At 41.6% G+C, this 21,167-nt stretch overlaps 1 protein-coding gene across 3 annotated transcripts in view; it reads left to right on the top strand.

Moving 5' to 3' along the window:
• The window catches only part of sipa1l1 (signal-induced proliferation-associated 1 like 1), a 117,332-nt gene that overhangs the window by 4,261 nt on the left and 91,904 nt on the right, over positions 1 to 21,167 (top strand). The gene's annotated exons all lie outside the window — the stretch shown is intronic.

The following is a 21,167-nucleotide window of genomic DNA, read 5'->3' as shown; positions in this document are numbered from 1 at the left end:
AAGCTTGTAGGGAGGTAATGGTCCAACTCTATCTGATGCCAATACCTTAAATCGTGTGTCTTTCAATACAAAAACTGACAACAACACGTACATTACCCTTGTGTTGAAAAAAGAAATACACACCATGATCTGCTAAAGATTTTTAAGGACATAAAAGCAGTGTGAAGTTTAATATTATACAATGCGGAACCTTTAATATATTTAATGTTGTGTAAACTAGGGCTAGGACGATAATACTTTAAAAACTTTTTTTTGTAAGTAGGCAAATTAACTCAAACACGTGATATTAAAATTATTTTGCTGCTTGCTACAAAAGGAAAACTCGCGCGGCTCTCATGTCAGGGGTACTTGAGCGAGTGACATGCACAGCAAAACCACCAATCACAATCATTCTTGATCAGATCACAACAGGATAACCGAGCTAGCTCAGCTTGTTGCTCTGAGAACTTAAGATCCAGAAGTCCGTAACTAAAATCCTTCATCCGGTTAAATACCAATTGTATAGCATTAAAGTTCAAGAAAGGATGATTTGCGGACAAAATAAACTGTTTTCTTCAATTCCTGTATTTTTTCCTATCGCAGGGGAAGGAAATATCGCTATGTCAGTTTTTTCCAATATTGTGCGGCCCTAGTGTAAACCCAAAATCTTTTAGAATTATATTTGAAATATATATGTATTGTTCCGTAACAAACCAGTGTTGGATCATAGTGAATGGTTTAACACCATTTACACATCTGGCAAGTAGTTATGCCTCTCTCCGGGGACATTGTATATAACGCATATTGGAGCACATCATCCATATATAATAAATTTAGGATTGCCTTGTTTTTCTAGCCGCCTAAACTATAAATGCCTCTATTTCTAATTTCTGACGTACGTAAAAATGCATGTAATGTGTAAATGATTGTGTAAACGAAAAACAAAATGCCTGCAACATAATTGCAGTTATCTAGTACAAATATTGCAAAAAGCACTATACATTTCGTAGGACTTTACATACGAAGTTGAGTGTGATTCTGTGATTAAGTTGTCTAAAATGTTTGCAGAACTTAGAGAACACAACGTGGCATCTGTCTAGTTTGAATCCATGTATCTGCATCCAAATATGTGTGTGTGTGTGTGTGTGTGTGTGTGTGTGTGTGTGTGGTGTGTGTGTGTGTGTGTGTGTGTGTGTGTGTGTGTGTGTGTGTGTGTGTGTGTGTGTGTGTGTGTGTGTGTGTGTGTGTGTGTGTGTGTGTGTGGTGTGTGTGTGTGTGTGTGTGTGTGTGGTGTGTGTGTGTGTGTGTGTGTGTGTGTGTGTGTGTGTGTGTGTGTGTGTGTGTGTGTGTGTGTGTGTGTGTGTGTGTGTGTGTGTGTGTGTGATGATTGTCTCAGGATGTTTTCCACTCTTCACCACAATGATGACTTTGCAAAAATGTGCTAAACTGTAAATCTTATCCCCAAATATGTTTGGGCGCATTGCCGAAATTCCCACCAACTGCCTTGCCATCTGTTTCCACGCAGACAGCTCTCAAATGTCTGTCTTGCTGGATGACTAAAAGGATGTTCTTGCTGCCTGCGCTGCTATTACTGATTGAAGTGCTTTTCTGACCCGTTTGGATTTGTTAATTGATGCCGTCTCTCCCGGGGCCATTTTGGGGAAATTATTACGAGTGTTTGGAGCAGCAACATGAAATTAATGCCAGCTATTTGTGGAAATGACATGGCTATTTCAACATTCAAAGAGGTGTGATGTGATTGTTGTCAGTGTGGAACCAGAATGAATTTCAGGCAGAAAATAATATTCGCTAAATTGAGTTTATTCTCCATCCTAATTCATCATTACACGTTTGTTGCAATCTTTTAAGACAGGCTTAGCAAGGGGATTTCCAATATTTGTATCCTGCCTTAAGCCCACGTTTTATTCAAATAGGTGAACCCCAGTGCCGTTTGTGTGACGGAAAGCAGCTCAGCCTCTTGCGTTTGCTTTCTCCATTCGTCAATGTTATCAAACTACGCTCGATATACCCAAAAGGGCTTTAGTCACCCTGGATTGCTCATCGCGGTTTGACACGAGCAACCCACACTTTAACAGAGTTCAATTTTACTTTTACAAAACTCAACACTTGGATTCGGTCCCTGGAGCCAAATCTGGAAACAAATAATCATAAAATCTAACAGCAATGCCCTCCAGCTGCCTTCCTTAGCCTTAGCTTACCTGTTTTCTTTTTATTAAACATATTGAATAGAGATGAAGAGAGATAAAAGATAATGGAGAATGTTTTTGCAATTAGCAAAGGACAATCTATTAGGTTCCTATTATGGTTTCACCTGGGGAAGCTCTGTAATGGAAATTATAGTCATCCAAGTTCCGTCTTCTTCTTCTCTCTGTGTTAAGTCGAGCGCTAAATGGCTACTGTGAAACATTTTTACGATTAGTGGATCTTCAACTAAGATAATTAGGGGAAGGCTAACTAGAAATCTAGATTTGTAAATATATGTTAAGTGTTCCATCAGCTCTACAGAGTTGTGTAGGGTGCAAAGAAAGATTGGAGTGAATATTTTGTTTAAGTGAAAAGAAACTCATTTAAACTCCCCAATTATATTTGGAGAGGCACACACTGCAGGCGCATATAACAGAATGCTATTTAATCTGCGTTGTATCATTATGTTTAGGCTGTACACTGTGTTTGTGTAACTCTATATAGACTACTTATATTCAACAAGCCTGCTGGTGATGCACTTGCCCAGAATATTCCTCAGTGGTGTTTAAATCACCTCGTTTTACACTGGGTATCTGTCCAGAGCAATCCAGTTACCAATGAACATGGATACATGGATTTTAAATCATGGAACATGGATTTTAAATCGCTTCTTAAAACCCACCTCTTCTCCTTAGCGTTTTAACATTTGGCGTTTCAACATCTTTTAGGGTGTTGCTTTTTTTGCATTTAAATTGTTTTTTGTTTTTACTTGTACTTGTTTTATGGTGTGTGTGTGAGCTGAGCTGTGTTTTATCTATTTGCCTGTACAGCACTTTGGTCTGGAGGTTTAAAGTGCTTTATAAATAAAGTTGTATTGTATACCTTTTATCACACATATGCCCCTGAAAGAAAGGACCCTTCCTCATGTGACTGTGTTGGCGTCCAAGCATTGTGATCACTGCAAAATAAGAGCTGGGTCAATTGTATTACATAATGCACACTGCTCAGTTTGTGAAAAAACATGTCTTGTGCATGTATTGTAGACTCTGACTAAGTTATGATTGATGAATGCTACGGTATCTTTATAAGAATGGCTGTGGTCACATGTGATATCTCTCTTTACGTGAGTACAAGCTGACACATACAGTAGTCTGCTCCCCTGTTTCATCAATCAATGAAAATGGAGGAGAGCGCTCCTAAAATAAGATCATCCTCTTGAATAACTTGAGATATATGCATATATTCAAGCAGGACTAGTTTAATCAGGCAATTGCAATTCATTTTGCAGTTTTTACTTTCAGTCCATTAGGCTATGAATTCTACATTATTACATTTTATTTCTTTACTTTGTCAAATATGAGATCCCCTTAACTGCTCTTCTCATGCCGCAAACCTCCTCCTCCTCCTCCTCCTCCTCCTCCTCCTCCTCCTCCTCCTCCTCCTCCTCCTCCTCCTCCTCCTCCTCCTCCTCCTCCTCCTCCTCCTCCTCCTCCTCCTCCAAGCACACATGTGTAGACACAGGGTTAAAGAAAAACATATTGTCTGATCTAAAGGAAAAGTGTTACTACTTGAAGTGGGAGGCTGTCATCTGTTGGCAGTACGTTTTATTTTTTGATCTAAAGCTCCATGCTATGTATAAAGCTATCGGCAAGTTTTGAAGCAGCTGCCCTTTTATGTGTTGTAGAAGAAGATATAAGCACTGCTGTCTTATTTGTCATACCACACATTGAAGATCCACCACTGCGTAAAGAAGTAGTTCAGAGCAAAAACTATTCTGGTTCTAAAGTCAACAGGCTTTTAAGTTTTCTCCCGTCCTTGGAATTGATTCATAAATGGCGCATTTCCACTACAGGACCTAGCCTGGCTTAGTACGGTTTTGGTTAGGCCTTGTTAGGCCACACTTTATGCTGCATTTCCAGTACAGTCTAGTAACAGGGGTAGTAACTATAGTAACGCAGTGTAGGCGGGGCGATCGGCTGTTCGGCGGGCGGAGCGACGCTGCGTTTAACTGCCGTGACGTCATCTTCAATGCGAACCACAAAACCAAAACATCAGCCGTTAGCTGTTAGCACTCAGAGCTCACAGCTCCTCATATCTGTTCAGAAACTAGACAAAAGTTAAACAAGTACAAACCACAGACTGTCTGTGTCATGGCGAATACAGTCGCTGGTTTATTTATGTCTGTAGGCCGTTGTTGTGAATGTGGACGGAGCATATACAACGTTAGCTTAGCCTGGTCGATCCGATCTCCATTCAGAAAACACGCATTTTAAAAGGTTTTTCAACTGCCGTCATGTCTGCAGACCGGTATCAGTATGTTGTTACTTCGGCATCATTTTGAAACGTGTATTACAATTAAATCACGGTAAAATATGTTCATTTTGTTGTAGTTGTAGCCCCCTTGCCAGCGATTCTCTCTGACCATTCAGCAGTCGAGAGTATTTACGTCGTTAGTTTAGCATATTCAGCCTGGTTCTTGGCCCGGTAAGAACCTCGATTTTGGAGTGCCAGAAAAAAGGTGAAAAAGTAGCCCTGAGCCGGGACTACCCCTATTGGAAAAGCAAAAGCAAAAAACGGGCCGGGTTTGGCACGGCCCGCTTAAACCGTGCTACGGGCTGCAGTGGAAAAGCACCATAAGTGAGCTGTAATTGACAGTCTCTGTGATTTCACTGTCACTTTGAGTTCAGTTCATGGGGCTATAATGCCCCACTGAGCCACAGCAAACCAAACAGATAATCTTGTGGCCATGTTTATGTTTCTGGTAATGCGGCTGCCTGGAAGGAGTTATGTTAAGACACTTAGAACACACATTTTAAGCAGAGATGAGGTTTAGTGCTCAAGATCCTTTAAGATGTCATGAAAAGGGATTGGGAGTCTGTCAACAGCTAAAAAAAAAAGGTGGACAGTAATGACACACCACCTGACTATAATACTAAATAATACATAACAAGATGTTACATACACATAAACATTACCATAGTGGAGCAATGTCGTCCCGTGGCGTGATGCCTAAGTGTTGTGATCAAATCAGATTGACAGGTTTGACAGATTTAGAAAAATGGTATCCCAGTATGAATTTTAGCTTATCCGAGCATGCACTGAATATAAACAGGGTATAGTAAAGACTCCAGCCTATGACCTTGCAAAGAGTAGTCAGCAAATAGATATATATATAGATGGTTCTTGCTTGAGATCAGGCTTTGCTAGCTAAAAGTGATTATTGTGCTGGTTGTCTACTTTTCAGCTACTTTTCTATATGAGGTTTCGGGGTGGTTTCATGTCTGTGTGTATCATTTTCTCAATAAATCTAATTCAATATAAGAATGGCATAGTCACAATTCTGAAATCGAACCTTTATACAAATACCTTTTTAATACCTTGGAGAAAAACCAAGGGTATTACATTTTTTATTTTTAAAAGATAAATAGCGGCATGTGTCGACTCCCTGTTCGGAGTGGGATGGAAGTCTCGTACAAAGCAGCTTGCATCTGCATTAGAAGACTGTAAGAAAAGTTGTATTTGGTAAACCGTTAGGCATATTCAGTGCATTTTTATCGGTGTAATCTTGCTATCAGGTTGAGTATCTTAATATAGACTATTCTTGCACTATTTCTATTCTATTTTATCTGTTTTTATTGTGTTGCACTGTTGGAGGAGCCTGTGACCTAAGATTTTCATCGACATAACTACACTGTAGCTATGTACAAAGGACAAGAAAAGCCTTGCATCTTGAATAAGGCTTGAGCATTCTTGCCTCGTGCCAAAGAAATACAGCTCTGGTGGATCCTCATAATGAAAGTCATCTTGTTGAGTTTTTGGGTTCCAAGGAGGTCCTAGTGTTTGTGCCAGAGGAGGTAACGTATAAATCCATCGTTAAGCAGCAGCAGCTTTTGGCTGAACCCTCAACAGTCTTCCTGCTCTGCAGATCCTTGCACTGACACACAACCAGACATAATGCTGATGGCAGTGAATTCCTCTCGGTCACTTGTTAGGAGCTGGGTAGGATGCTTCTTTGTAGCAATACGTTTATTTTGTTATTAATGTAATGTTTTAATCTAGAACAATTCTGATAATTCTGTGAAATACCCTGTTCAGTTCAGGCATTGTGTCGTTTGATTTTCTGACCTTAGTTCAACACTCGAAGGCTCCCAATGATATAGTAAGAAAGAAGAACTGGCTAATGTTGGAATTTCAATGAAAGGTAATTAAGATCATTCTTCTTTGAAGACTTATCTGAATTGTCTGTTTATCAACTCATTTATTCTACTGCATATTCCATAGACACATTCTAGGCTAGAAGTTTGGACCGGCTTAAAGACCTGCAGACTATTTTCTTTAAAAGCAGTAAAAATGAGATCACAATGCCCAGGAATAAAACATCTGGTTTGCAGGTGGTGGAAGCATTCACCAAAACAGGAAAGTGGCCCGTCCGATCTGTAGTGCTCGTGGTGCTCATCCAAGAAGGGGGAGTGTTTTGGCATTTAAGGTGATGGCCTTGAGAGCCAGAGTCAAATTTCCGTCCTCAGCTTTAACATATTTCAGGTTCATGGCTTAGTACGAGTGCATAAAAGAGCCTTTCACTAGTTTATCCCACCATGCTTTCAGCTGGGGGTACAATGGCATGCGGCAGAATGTGTGAGAATGCTGTGTGTTCTCAATAGAGATGGCCTCATTGTTTTCAACTGTATCTACATGGCATGAACAATAACATCTGCATGTCACAATATCCAAGCCTCCCCTTCCTTATGTGTTTACGTCCCTATCCCGGGGTGTGTATTTACATTGTAGTTTACAGGGATTCTTCTAATATTTACTCAGGGCTGAACTGGTTAATGATTATTTGGACAGGCAGGGTTGTAAGTGTTGGGCTACACACGCTCTGGGATGTTGTTTCAGAGAAGCCAGCTCCAATGGGCTTTGTTCCTGATGTCAGTAAGTGAATGCAACCCTAACCCTGACAACCTTTATGAACTTTTGTTCAAATAAACGGTTCACTGAGGGAAAATCTATTTGAATGCTTTATTTTCCAGTCTCAAAGACTTGTTGAGTTAGGATGGTCTGCATTATAGTATATTTGAATAACCGGATAATAATCAGGAACAATATCATAAAATGTGAAATGTATCTGCTTTTATGATGCAATAGTAAACTGAAAGTCCTTGAGTTTTGAAGTTTCTGACAAGACAAGCTATTTGAAAATATAATCTTGGCCTCAGATAAATTGTGGCGGCCTGGTTTTCTACTGTTTTAAACAATTTATAATCCAAACAATTAATCAAGACTAATAAGTAATGAGAAAAAGTGTAGTTTTAAAATCATTTCATCCAACTTATTTTTATTTCCGAAGAGTCTCTCAACCAGGCTTTTTTGTCACCTAAGAGTAATCGGCTGTCATCCCCTCAATTCTGCTGAAAGGAAACGTTGACTCATGGAGCAAGTGACAGTGACCTTGTCTGTCAGAAAACCTCACCTCCCATTCCATCACATCCCCATCGCAACACATTGTTACTGCCTTGTTAGAAGTAACTGAAATATATTGGGCTTCTCTGGCGTTAGAGTGCTTAAAATTGTCATTGGAGGCAATTCACCACATTGAGCTTTGATTACATTGCATTGCTTTTATCCAAAGCGACATACAATAAGTGCATTCGACCAGGAAGATACAAACTTGAAGAAAACAGAATCATATAAGTACATCAGGTTTCATAGAGCCAAAACATTTCAAGTGCTACTCAACTGGCTTTAGATAAGCCAGTCCTTTATTAGTATATAAGTGCTCTGTTAGCAATTCTTTGTTAGCAATTCTTTGTTAGTAGTTCTATCGCTCGAAGTGGAGTCGAAAGAGATGAGTTTTCAGTCTGTGCCGGAAGATGTGTAAGCTTTCTGCTGGCCTGATGTAAATGGGGAGCTCATTCCACCATTTTGGAGCCAGGATAGCAAACCGACGTGTTTTTGCAGATGGGAACTTGGGTCCCCCTCGCAGTGCGGGTGCAGCGAGCCGTTTGGCCGATGCAGAGCAGAGTGCACGTGCTGGGGCGTACGGTTTAACCATGTCCTGGATGTAGGAATGTGGATGTGATCCACGCCAGTGGCATTCTGACAACTTCTATGTAATGCCTCCGCTGAGTCTCTCCAACCGGGAGGAGGAACGCTCCGTCAGTAGTTTATAGGTGTGAGGTTTGTTTTTCATTAAGAAGCTACTGGTGCATGGGAGGAGAGGTGGCTGCCCTGGTGGTTCATCTGATGACAGCAGGCCAGTTAGGAAGTCAAGTGTCTTCGATACGGGTCCACAGAGTGCTTTTTAAAGAAGAGACTGCCTTTAACATCCCATAGCACACTTGGGGAAAACGATAGGCGCTTTCACACCGGAGTACTTTTCCCAGGAATAGTTCCGATAGTTCCTGGGATTTTTCGTTCACACCAAAAAGATCTGGAACTAGAACTTTTTTTCGGGAACCTTTTCACCCCTTTTTAGTCCTTGCTAGAGAGCAGGTACTTTCCTGGGGAGGAAAAGGTTCCAATTTCTGATTGGCTGGACGAATTGCAAACCACGGCCCCGTAAAACTCAAAAAAAAAATTGTGAAGCCGCCATTTTATTTGCTCGCATTAGCATTATTAGCATTAGCCCAGCGCACCAACGGAGAGAGACTAACTTATGGCAACACAAAGTAAAACGTGGGAGTGATGAGGTGTCTGCGCTTCTGGCGATTTACCTGGGACTTCTGGTGGCAGTATATGCCGTGAAGTTGTTTGCGGCCTGCCAGTAAACCCAAAGCAGAAGAAGAAGAAGTGACGTCAGCGGCTTCATTTGCGTAATCCTCCTTCAGGGACTTATTCCGGTGTGAACGCATTACGCGATCTAATTGATAGTTCCGGGGAATTTTGTTCCGGGAACTATTCCTGGGAAAAGTACTTGGTGTGAAAGCGCCTATTGATTATCTGTATTGTATCGTCTCATTGCTTGTATACTGGTTGTCACACACAAAATAAACAATGGACTTGAGATACTTTATGAATTTATGTATCAGCTTTCTGCATGTTTGTAGGATTACATGAATGATTGTGAGAGGCCAGGTGGAGAGATGTAATAGCTTATCAGATGACACGAATAGCTCGATTGTAGTTGGACATCACAGAATGTACCCGAGATGAAAAGAGTATCTAGAGGCTTGTACAGTAGCTCAAAGCACCACTGGGTTTTCACTGCTTCCTGATACGAGATTCAATAAGCGAATGTTGCCAGGCAACAAGTGCAATTCCACTTTTGGCAAGGAATGCTTAGTAACAAAATGTGTGTCCGTGAAGTAAAGGCAGAATCACGGGTGGGATCAATGACGGAGAAAAACCCTGGAATCTAATCACCCATTTGAGGCTTTCAACTAAGGGAATAAATGCACCCCACAGAATACCTTATGTGTAGTGCACCTTTTCCTATAATAAAGGAAAGTTTCAAGAGAGACAATATGTAGATGGTGCATGTATGGATCATCATGATCTCTCAGGCATTCACATCAGCTGTCTCATAGCTCTAAAACAGCTGTGCCAATCACAGTTAAAAGTGGAACTGCGATACTTTAGCTAAAAAAAGATAATTGTAGAAGAACATGATGCACCCTGCTGTACGTCTTCTTCATTAAAAACAGAATATCCAGTTCCTAGCGATCAATCTGATGTGAAGAGGTCTGCACGGTTCTGCTGTGGCCATCTGGTGTCGGTTTCAGCCGATTGAATGAAATAATGCAGTGACGGGCCGTGCGTAACGGCGCTGCGCTCTGGCGTCACTTCTCGGAGCCTACAGATTTATCAACATATGTGTCCTGTTGCATTCAGATGCTGCAAAGATTTGATGAACCAAAGGAGAAGCTTATCATACGATAGTGCATGTTTAGTCCATCAGAGGGGACATTTACATTGTCACAGCAAAGTAAAGAGACAAAATATGAATTCAGAGGCATGCATCAAATATTAGACAAATCCATTACAGTATTAAAAGTACAGAAACAGTATTTTTTTTTAACAAAGGAAAAAAAAGGGTAACGTTTAGAAGTAGTGTGATAGCAGCCAGATAACAGTAGTGAAAGTAAAGTATATATTGCACTGTTATTTACAGATTGGGTTACAGTTAGATAGTCTAACTAAGAGATAGAAGTGTTAATCAATGGTTGTTGCATAACCTTCGTAACAAGCCACGAAGCATGAAAAACACAAACACGCTGATCGATGCATCACTATGAACCTTTCTATTGTAGTTTTCCAAAGCTGAATCTCCCACAGTCCTCCCAACAGGTTGTGTCAGAGCACTCTCCGCTCACAATGCACCGCTGCCCGGTCAGAGAGGTGGGAGGCGCAGTGGGAGGAGAAGGGTAGTGTGGTGTGTGAACAGGGCCTGCGGGGGTGGCGCTGCTGCTGCTGCTGCCGCGTTACATAATATCAGATGAACCCAGCTGTGCTCTGCTGTGTAGCCCATGGCTGAAGTGGTGCCAGCCGAGCCCTCTGATGAGTCCACCTGCGCTCTGAGTGGGGGGACGGCTCCGTAAACAGACTCACCCTGACCAGACTGATCACATGTAGTCTGATTGCATCGGAGAGAATCACAATCAGAAACAGGCTTATTACCAGGTAGGTTTACACGTACGAGGAATTTGATTTGGTGTTGTGGTGCATACATACAAGTAAAAGAAGAATTAAAAACACAGCGAGAGAACTAGAACAATATTAAGAATAATAACAAATATAGTTAAATATAACGGTAGTTTACATTGCAATGGAATGGAATAAAATATGGAATAAAAAATGGGTGAAATATCGGCGGCACCAACATCCTGTCCTCCATCAGCGTGTTGCCATGGCAGCACAGTTGTGTTGTCACAAAACCTTGGAGTCTAATGATAAGGCAGGTTTTTAACAACGGTAATTAGAATTTCCTTTTCTTTGGCCAAAGCGATCTTCAATGGAGCAATGCACCAAGGAACAAGATATCCTTTCGTCATGTCTGTCGACAAATGCAGCTTATAGTTGGTTGTATCTTCTCTGCTCATGTTGCTACACAGTGATTGTGGACAGGAACTTCTGTGGAGACGCTGGTGTGTTTCTTTTGGCAGACTTTGCAAGGAGCATAAACTTTGAATATAAACTTAAATAATATACTGCAGGTGTCTTCCAGGAACGGGTATATCACCCGGCAAGCTCTTTTTAAAAAGCCCATATCAGAGTCACTATCATTAAAAGCTCATCATGTTGCCCTCCCAGTCCTCTGTAATTAAAGAAAGAGGCGTCTGAGTTTCTTAAACTTTGCGTCTCTGGTACTGCGTTACAGCTAGAAACACAAACAAACTAGCATTTACCATTTATTAGAAGTTTGTTTTAAACCAACACACGCTGAAACCCACACTTCTTCATACACATCAGCCATAAAGGGAATGTAACAAATTGAAAGAAATGTCTGCAGCACCGGTGGTGGTGATCCGTCTGTGTTGTATAGCATTTTGTTCCGTGTTATATCCAAAGGCATTGTCCTCACTACATAATAGGATATTTAGCTTTTGATGTTTGGTGGACATATTGTGTGAAAAGCTTTAAGTGTAATATGTCTATTTCTGGTAACATTTTAATCGGCTGGAAAGAAGTTCAAGGATGCCAGTACATTATCAGACTGCTGTAAGCCAGCAGCTATGAAACACAGACATGTCTCAAGTGATTGATAGATGGATAAAGTAGTCTGCTAAAAGCTGCCTGAAAACAGCCAACAGGAACTTGTCTTATTGGCTTTCCCCACCTTTCACATTGGCAACTCAAATGACATAATAGTACTTTGCCCTACTTAGTTCCCAGTACTTAGTTAATCAGAACTCTTTACATCTGATGAACGCAATCTGCTCTTTAGTTCCATGGGGGAACTAAGTGCTGGGAACTAAGTACGGCAAAGTTCTTGGTGTGAAAGCAGCTAAGATACATAGTTAGAAACAAGGTGGTAGAGATGAGCAGGGAAAGATAGATGCAGAAAAGTTAAGTTTAGGCAGGTAAAAGTGGAGAAGAATTAATGTAGAATTTGATGAGAACAGGGAGAAAGGCAGAGGGAAATACCAGTAGAGCAGAGGTTTCAGAACGATGAGCTCACAATAGAGAAAGGTAGACCTCAAGCGAATCCAGCCCCCGCACTTAATTGTTTTGTTCTTCCACGAAAAGCCTGAGATGCCTGTAGTCAAGCAACGGCTTGACCCTTTCTTTGGTCGTGAGCTGCAGGGCTGAGGGCACAGAAAGCTTAGCAGTAGGTCTTCTATTCAAAGGCCGTTTCCCCACTTTGGGAGGGGCACAGCCTCACATCGGTCAAAGTCTCACAGGCTTGCTGTCTGCAGCCCTATCCGGCTCCCTTCCCTTATAACAGCGATTACCCAGGAACCCCTGCACACTTTTTCTCACGGCCATTAAACATGCATTTGTCAATCTTCCCCGCGCCTGTGACTGATGGCTAACAGCCATTTGACTCTCAGCTGGTTCAGGCCTCATCGATACAAGTGCACATTTTCTACCTCAGTGGTCTCCAATCACGTGCATTTTTCACATGATTTCACATGATCATCAGACGTTTTTCTATTCTAGTTATATTACCCTTTTAGTTCAGCTGCTATTGAGTTGTGTTGGAATACAACATGTAAACAAGTACTCATGGCTCATGGTTGGGCTATTGGAAAACTGTATTTACTATCGACAATTGGCTGAGAAATAGCTGGCTCTTTTTTATTTGGCAATTTTAGTGACACAATCACACACACATTCATACTGTATGTGGCAACCAATCATTTAAAGGAAGAACTACATCGCCAATCAAAAGGTCTGCCCACAGATCCTTAAATCGTTTTTTGGCTTTGACTGTCGGTGATGTTACCTGGTACGATGTCTGGTGCTCTGAAATACTTTACACTGTTGGCACAATACAAATAACTTGAGAAGAGAGCTAATTGCTGTAAATACTGGGCTTGTGTCTTCAGATGTCAGATTAAAAGCTTTAGAAAACACTTGTCTCTCTCCGTCTTTTGTTTACCTTGATGGTGGAGCTGCAGTTTTGCCTGTTTTGTTTAGGAGCTTTTATTCCTGCCAAGGTATGCTTGTGGTTTGTGAATTTGCTTGGCACTCTCACTATCATTGACACATTAATTCAATAACAATGCATTTGATTATAATTGTAGGATAACAATCAGATCATTTTGTGAAGAAACATAATTGGATTAATTTCCAAAGATGATTCCTCTGGATGTTAATTAAATACAGATCTGTCTATTACTTTAAATAGACAAATGAACAATAAATGCGTTTCAAATGAACAAAGTCTGCAGACTGACTGACATATACTTATACAATTCTTCTTGGATGACTCAGCAACCCAAATGTAGGCACGCATCCACACGTGAATGCACGGACAATAAACCCCATCATGATTTGTGGAAAGCAACATTTCAGGGCTGGGAAACCACACAAAATAGATATCAAAGTTATGGCTAGTTATGGATCAGATAACCAATTAAAGCAAATACATATGACATTTGTTAAAAAAGAACCCAACAAGGATCTGTGCTAATTTGTGCTGTGAAAATGCTTACATCAAGTTGGTAAAAAAAAGATTACCAAGATACTCCTCCAAGCGTCTGGAGAAATGTGGAGTGAAGCAAGAGGCAGGAGTCTTTACGTTAACTTGGCTGTGCCATGGCTACCCCTCCACTGCTGTTGTGAAGTGTGAATGCTGAAAAATTAACACCCCATCAGTTCCTAATAGATGACACACACACACACACACACACACACACACACACACACACACACACACACACACACACACACACACACACACACACACACACACACACACACACACACACACACACACACACACACACACACACACACACACACACACACACACACACACACACACACACACACACACACACACACACACACACACACACACACACACACACACACACACACACACACACACACACACACACACGTGCCAGATTGTGGTGAGACAGAGTTTGCTGAACAGTAAAAGGTTCCCTCAAGTGAGGCTTTGACCTCGAGGATTTAATATGAATGCCTCTCCACTGTCTCCAGCTCTGTTTGAGGGCCGAGGTGCAGGTGGCTTTTAGAGATCACACACAAACACAAGGCTTCACACAGATACACACACTTCCTCGGCTACCTGGATCCCATGTGTGCTTTTCCTTTAGCTCACTGTGAGAAGTGCAGACCAGGGAGGAGTGGAGAGAATGGAAAGCTTTTTCCAGTTGAACTTATGAACTCAACTTGGGACTTTACACTCTTCTCTCCCAGTTAATATTCTCTCTTCTAACTCACTTTTTATATTTCTATCTGTAGAACTCTCTTTGGTCCTCAACCCATCTTTCTTACTTGGTGTTATCCAAAAAACAAGTCTGTATCTTGCTTTTGGACTTCAGCTCTGATGTGATTTACAGTCGAAGCAGAGGATCTGCTACTTTGGTCATGCTTTTTCCTCCTTGCCACATTTTGCCAATTTCCCTTCGCACAGATGATTCCCAGACTTCTTGGGACTCACACAAATCTTTTCTGTTTCTCTCCTCTCTATCGTCAGCTCTACTCATCTTGATGGCTTGATAGTTGGCTAAAAAAAGCAAACACATCTCTGCCGTGGCACTTAAATAACATCTCCTCTATACTCTTTGGATTAACATCAACTCTCTCGATGGGCTCTCAGTGTGTTGACTTAACATAGTTGCATAAACCCTCTAATGTAAGCAGCAGCCATGAGTACGCACTTCTGATGAATATATCCATGATGACAGTAAATCGGAGGCTTTTGTGGCGGTTGGGTGAACTTCTACTGGCAAATCAGACATTTTACTAAAAGCTTGGCCCTTCAAAGCTCACTGGCCAGGTTTCATTGAATAGCATCAGCAGCAAGTCTAATCCGGCCTCCAGTCTGAAGAAGGTTTAAACAACAAATAGATTTGATACAGCGGTTTACGCCATGCTGTATCCCCGTTTTCTGAAGGGGTTGAGGAGTGTGGGAGGGGAAAAACTGAAGATTATGTCTCCATGACTGAGGAATGTGAAAAGCAGGCAGCTGAGATTTGGTAGAGAGCGCTGGCCAAAACAATAAAGATAGGTTTAGAATGGGCAGAAAGTGAGGATAGGTGGCAGAGGAACAAAGCTGCTTATGCTGGATCGCAGTGGCTTTGAAATGAAATCCATGGAGATTTAAATTTTCTGCAAGTTCCCTCAGCTTCCCCATACACCTTCACGGGGCTTTATAGAGTATCCTGCTCCACTTCTTCTGTGTATCACTTCTCATACTTTATTAACTTACTCGTAACATGTGGGGGCATTCTCTTCCTATTGGGTGTGATATTGGTTTTTGTATTTTTATGGGTAATTGATTTAATATCATTGCCTTTCAGTTTTCAAGCATTGCTATTGTAGGATTAGACTTCAGGATATGGGAGAGAGAGGGATACATAAAGAAGAACTTAAAAGGTGCTAATTATATTTCCAGGTTAAATGCTTCTTCTCAACAAGACAGGAAGTGAGCACACATGGCAACACTTACATTTACGTTTCCTAAGAAGAGGGGTTATTAACAGCAGTTTTTGGAAGCATATTTGGTTTCCAAATTCATGTCAATTGAATTCTTTGTCAAAGAATACAAAAGGCAATATTCAGGATTATTAATTCCCCCAAGTCTGTATTGCATGAGGCACAGGCTTTCATCAGTGTTCATGATTAGACCAGACGAGGAAAAAAGTGTCTCATTGTGGGGAAGGTTATTTCCAGTCTCTCATGTCATCCATCTTTTGTTCCTCGCTCGGAGCCCTCGACAGCATGATTTATAAGAGACTATGGTGACATGACACACAACAGCCTAGCAACCATATTTATATTAAAGTGCAAGAATTCAATCAAATCTCTCTGTCTGGATAAATTAACTGAAGTATTGTGAAAAACAGCTTCATAAACTTTTGATTGAACTATGATGTAATGCAAACTGCTCTTTAACTACTCAACCTAGCTAGGGCACATCCATAATTCTCAATGAGGGACAAGGAGTAAATGTTCTTCCAGCCGCTTCAGTTTTGTTTCACATATTTCAAAACGTGTCTGGGGGAAACATTAAAGTCAGCAAATTCCATGAAAAACGAATAATTTCTTTATACTAATAGTTATAGCTTGATACATCAATAAGGACCAGAAACAGATCATTTCACTGTCAATCCGATATACAGTGCCATTATGCGCTTTCACACCAAGTACTTTTCCCAAGAATAGTCATTCACCGGAATAAGTCCCTGAGGAAGCCGCTGACGTCACTTCCTCTTCTTCTGCTTTGGGTTTACTGGCAGGCCGCAAACAACTTCACGCCGTATACTGCCACCCAAAGTCCCCGGCCGGAAGTCCCCGGAGTTGGGGACTGGCTTCAGTCTTCCGAGTAAATCGCCAGAAGCGCCGACACCTCCTCATCCCTCCACCGCTCCCATGTTTTCTTTGTGTTGCCATAAGTTAGTCTCTCTCCGTTGGTGCGCTGGGCTAATGCTAATAATGCGAATGCAAGCAAATAAAATGGCGGCTTCACCAAACTTTTCAGAGTTTTATGGGGCGTGGTTTGCAATTCAGAAATTGGAACCTTTTTCTGAAAAGGATCGCAAAAAAAAGTTCTAGTTCCAGATATTTTTGGTGTGAACGCAAAATCCCAGGAACTATCAGAACTATTCCGGGGAAAAGTACTCCGGTGTGAAAGCGCCTATTGATACTATGTCAATCTGCTGCTAGGAACAGTCCCAACACTTTGCTATTTATTTTCAATTAACATACATTTGACTAAGAACAGCAATGCCCAGCTGTTGAAGGAACAAACTAGTATTAGGAAGTGTTGGTTCCGGTCTATTCATGGGGTTTGTTGACATCAAGACAAATATTCAACAATTCCAAATTTATCAATTTTCTTTAAATGCTTCAGCTTTTTTTAATTATGGTTCCCAAGAAAGATTTGATCTTTCAAACGGGAGGAACCACAGCCGGCAGTAGTAGCTTGCTGGAAAGAGAACTAACTCCGTAAATCCTTTTCGGCATTCTCGTGTATCCTGCCAGACATCTGGACGTTGTCTCTTTTACGACTTGAGCTAATGCTCTCTCTGAATCCTGTATGCCACAGCATGATTTGTATTGTCAAGCTGTCTCCTAAAAAATCTTGCCAAAGCACACATTCTTCTTAATCAAAGCGTTTAATTCGGCCATATTGGATTTTGTTTTATGGCTAATGGATGGAACATGCCTAATATGTAAAGTAAGAATGTATTTTAGGAGGGAAATCAAGCTTTGGTCTTGTACATTTTGGATTTATTGAATGTTTTGCTGATTGAACTTGACATTTGGTACCTGATATTGCCAGATGGACAAAATATCTTAATGTGCTTAATGTCCAACTGAAAGGCCGGTGTTGTATAACCTCTTACAAGAGAAAGATGATGTTGATAATCACAGCAGACTTCTTAAGGACCCCTCACCTTTCTAAACTTTATATCTGTATTTGTTTATTTCGACGTTACAGTAAACAGCCCTATGTGTAGCTCCAGGGCGTGTTAAAGACTCTGGAGAAGTCTGTGGCTTCGGCCCAAAACACAAACCGTCCTGCCAGCCCACACGATGGCTTTACCAGCTCCGACCTGTTTTGCCTTCCTCGTTTTCTTCCTTTCTCCTTTCTCTCTGCTCTCCAAAACCCACATCTCCTTCTCATTGCTCTGTCATCTGCCTGCTCTGTCTGTGTCCTAAACTTTTTTTTTCGTTTCTCCTAAATAGCAGAAGCACTATTATTCATTGCTGCAGCTCCCTGTACTTTCCCAGACAAACCTGATTGCATTATGCAGTTGATTTAAAATATGGAATTCCAGACATTTCTTAAAAAATAATGATAGTGAACAATAGGTTCTTCATAATGAAAGAAAATGTCGACCATGTTGTATTCTTTTTGGTCTAGCTAGCTTAGCAATCAGCTATTCAGAATCAGACTTATATTTATTTTTTATTTTAAACTATAAAACAGCTTGCAAACTGGAGTCTGTGCTTTTAACTCCCCTTTGCCATGATGAGCACCCACACAGGTCACACTTTGTAAATGTGTTGAAACAGGGCTCACAATCATTAACTAGTAACATTAACAGAGCATGACTAATGGACAAGTCCCTGTGAGTGTGTGGCCTTGTGAAGCCAATCAAAGTGAGGCCATGCTGCACTAGTCACCACTGGTGGACAAGAGGGGGGTTGAACAAAAGGTCATTACAGTACTGCATGTCTCATTCCAGTTCGAATGCTCATGGCCATTACATGCTTTCCTATTATCTCCTACAAATGTCAGTCAGTAATGCTTAAACTGTTGGCCATCTTAACATGAATCACTACCTTAAAGGTCCCATGTCATGGCCATTTCTACTGATCATAATTCCATTGTTGAGGTCTACTAAAAATACATTTGTAACTCACATTGGTTTCTCATACAGCATCTCTGTATAGTATGTGTATTCACTCTCCTAAACGGCTTGTTGGAGCTCCTGCCCCCCCCCCCCCTCCCTGTGAGCCCAGTGGCCGTCTGCGAGACAGCGAGACACAGCGAAACCCACCCTGGGCAGACACACACAGCCGCAGCCTGGCTGGGAGTTTGTGTGTGTGCCCAGGCTGAGTTCCGCGCTGTCTCGCCGACCCCACACCAGTGAGCCAGCTCACACTGTCCGCTCATCGCAGCAGCGAGCCTCGCAACGTCCCGCCCAGTGTGTGTGTGTGTGAGGAAGTTCACGGATTGGTCCAAACGTAACGGCTCCGCGGACGTTACGTCACTATACCCGAAACACGTCACTATACCCAAGAAGTAAACAATGGAAAATGAGAAATGTCCAACGAGGCGTTCTGGGGCAGCACAGACAGGTATTTTCTGTGTTAGAGTTTTACTCCCTACAGGGTGTACTTTGAGGGTTTGTGACTCTGCAGACCGTTTACATGCATAGAAATCTACATGACACACAAGGGGACGGGTGATAACCGGAAAAGCATGACATGGGACCTTTAAAAAGGGAGATCTTTAACAGCCTTAAAACAGGATATACCAGCACAAGTTAACATTCACAGATCTGTTGAGCAGGGAAAGGCATGTTTATTTATATAGCACATTTCAGCAACACAGCAATTCAAAGTACTTCACATAAAACATTAAAAGCATTCAGACAATGTGCAAAGGAAGCTGAAGGAAAGATTAGTGCAGAGTGTAAGATACAGCTATTTAAGGGCCAACATTATAGGGATTTAAAACAAGCTGAACTATAACAAGACTATCTTACATTACATTTAGCTGACGCTTTTATCCAAAGCGACTCACAATAAGTGCGTTCGACCACAAACTTGAAGAAAACAGAATCATAAAGTACATCAGGTTTCATAGAGCAAAAACATTTCAAGTGCTACTCAACTGGCTTTAGATAAGCCAGTCCTTTATTAGTATACAAGTGCTCTGTTAATAGTTCTATCGCTCGAAGTGGAGTCGAAAGAGATGAGTTTTCAGTCTGCGCCGGAAGGTGTGTAAGCTTTCTGCTGTCCTGATGTCAATGGGGAGCTCATTCCACCATTTTGGAGCCAGGATAGCAAACCCACGTGTTTCTGCTGATGGGAACTTGGGTCCCCCTCGCAGTGAGGGTGCAGCGAGCCGTTTGGCTGATGCAGAGCGGAGTGCACGTGCCGGGGTGTACGGTTTAACCATGTCCTGGATGTAGGAAGGGCCAGATCCATTCGCAGCATGGTACGCAAGTACCAGTGTCTTGAAGTGGATTCTAGCAGTTACCGGAAGCCAGTGGTGTAGGAAATAAATGATAAGGGAAAGATGAATGCAGAGTGTAATATACAGCATGATAGGATGACAAAATAGACGTACTGCGTAAAGTTGACTCCTGCTTAATTATGTGTGTCCTTACATCAGCTAAGCAAGTTGATGATGGTGGAAAGTGTGCGTTAGTGTACTGAGCAACTGTGTACATGTGTTCCAGTTTGCATAGAGGAGAATGATTTCTCCAGATTGACATGGGTGGACCATTAGCGAGCCTCATTAGGCTGAACGCAGCCGGAGGATGGCAGACTACGAGCAGTCCAAGGTCCGGTTAGGAGGCTGTACTAATGGCTTGGCATATGGAGAGATGGTAATGAAGCCGACTGTTTAGAATAGCAACATACAAATGGAGTTGGAAAGTCAATCTGACTACCAAGGGAGTTCAGGAGTTGAATATTAGAATACGTTTATTTCGGAAGTTCGGAGTAGAGGAAATGCATTTCTCTCGGTCTCAAATGGGTGATCATCCTGAAGCTGCTTTTTATTGGACATCACGTTGATTTGCTTTTTCAGCACAGTTTTTTAAGCATATCATTGAGTAACGTAGTATAGTATGTTAAAGGTCCCCTATTATATTGTTTTTCATAACTTTATTATAGGTCTCAGATAAATACAGAACATGTCTCTGAAGTGTTTGGCTCCAAACACCAAACAGATCATTGCAGCATTACCCATAATCCCCTCTGTTTCAGCCCTGTTTCCAAAGTGCTGATTCTCTGTCTGTTACTTTAGATGAAAATAAGGAGCCCCTCCCCACGCCCCTCTGAGAGACATTTGGTTACAAAGAACACAATGGTGCTCTAGGAGGAGATTCAGGTGATAAGGGGGGGGGGGGTTACCTTGGTTGCTGATTGGCTAATGGATACACAAGACAACACATCATTATGACATCATAAAGTGGCCAAAATCTGATCAGCTCATTTTCAGACAGGTTTTTATATAAATGGATCAAAAAGAGGGAGAATCTTTGTTCCTGACACTTTCAGAGTCTCTTTCCACAGAGGGGACACATGTTGATGTAGAAGAGACATGAAGAAGAGGGGACACATGTTGATGTAGAAGAGACATGAAGAAGAGGGGACACATG

Source organism: Pseudochaenichthys georgianus, chromosome 24 (genome assembly GCF_902827115.2).
Source record: "Pseudochaenichthys georgianus chromosome 24, fPseGeo1.2, whole genome shotgun sequence".
Taxonomy (NCBI): Eukaryota; Metazoa; Chordata; class Actinopteri; order Perciformes; family Channichthyidae; genus Pseudochaenichthys; species Pseudochaenichthys georgianus.
Note: the sequence above shows the minus strand (reverse complement) of the source record. Positions and strands in the feature narration are given on the sequence as shown.